The 1,559-nt window shown below is 43.1% G+C and overlaps 1 protein-coding gene across 19 annotated transcripts in view; it reads right to left on the minus strand.

The window, feature by feature from the left end:
- LOC116693900 (neuronal cell adhesion molecule) overlaps positions 1 to 1,559 on the minus strand; it is an 81,266-nt gene that overhangs the window by 24,208 nt on the left and 55,499 nt on the right. The window lies entirely within an intron of this gene.

Genomic DNA, 1,559 nt, shown 5'->3' on the forward strand with positions numbered 1-1,559 from the left:
GAGAGAGAGAGAGAGAGAGAGAAAAAGAGAGAGACAGAGACAGAGAGAGATAACTCTGGTCATAGATCAATGTTATTTGCCACGCAGTGCAGTTTGCTGGAAGCTATCTTTTTGAGCTAGTGCCCTCCAATGAGGACCGACGCGGCTCACATGGGCTAACTTTGCTTGGCTAATCACGGCCGTGGCCATCATGCCATTAGGCTTTTCTGCCATATCGATCCCATCAAATGACATGCCGAGGGATAAGACACAGGGACACTCACTTTACTTTCCATTTTACTATCAGCGTTTTGATTGACTGATTGACTGACTGAGCCAGCAGCAAACTGATCCGCAATGAGGTCAGATTTCAGACAGTCAACCCCCATTCTTTCATGAGATAGTTGAAAGGGGGAAACATCAATTATGACTGGGGAGATCTTAGATCTCTGACATCTTAGCAGACACTGTTCAAAGGGGACAGATTGTCTATATAAGTTCAACAGGGTGTTCAGGTTCAAGCGAGCTGACTTGTTTACAGTTCAAAAGAAAATGGTGAATGAGTAATTGGCTATTGACTAACCGTTCATACGTAGAGATTTTATTTTCGTTTGTTACACAATAAAACCTAATTATGCCTCTATCACAACACTAATGTTACACTGTACTGAATATATCAGGTTTTAATTCTATCTTGTCTATCTTGTTGCCAGGCAGCTCAGTGTTGCCATATCACACCTTCATCCAATCAGAAGCCAATTTTTATTTGAGACAAAGCTAAAGAACACAAAAGTTGAAATAATAACTGCCATGGTCATCAAAACCAGTGTGACTTAATCTTCCAAGAACTAGACAGAATCAACATGACTGCTCAATTTGTTTCATATGTATCTGGATAATTCAGCAATGTAACAAACAAATAAGCAGTAAAATTCATTATTTTACTGTGAGAGTGAGCGCAGCTTGCAAATAATGAGTAATAAGGATGAGGAAACAAAGCTGGGAAGGAGTCGTTTTCTGTCTTTTAACAACTGCAGCCTGACCTGTTTTTATCTTGCCCCCTTCCGCCTGTCTTACCCAAGGCATCTGCTGGCACAGCATTAAAATGTCACAGCTTAATTTAGAGCTCAGGCAGACTAATTTCCTGCGTTATCACAAAAGCACACTATCAAATTTGGGATACTAATGCCGCTTACTGTATGAAAGAATTATATCGAGCCCATTAAAGTTGGAGCTGCATACATTTACTTCTCTCCCGCCTTTTGTTGCAGGGTGGGTCAGGGCTCCAAATGAGGTGGTTTGAAGCTGTGTCTGGGACCAGAGGCTAGGCAGTCAGGCCCTGACCTGGTGCTCCTTCGGGAACTGATTTATTTGTTAGTGCTGCCCTACAGTCACAATTCAGTACCGGCCCCAGAGCTGGTGGCATGGGAGGAGGCCAAGGCTAACGTAGGCTGCCCCAGGCTTCCACTACACCTCTCTAGGGAAGGCCTGTATTATTTGCCTAGGGGAGCCAATCACACTGCTGTGTACACCATCAGGCTGCTCTGGCTTTGGGATATGAAATAAAATGATTTTTTTTT

The sequence above is a fragment of the Etheostoma spectabile genome, chromosome 8 (assembly GCF_008692095.1).
Source record: "Etheostoma spectabile isolate EspeVRDwgs_2016 chromosome 8, UIUC_Espe_1.0, whole genome shotgun sequence".
Lineage (NCBI taxonomy): Eukaryota > Metazoa > Chordata > Actinopteri > Perciformes > Percidae > Etheostoma > Etheostoma spectabile.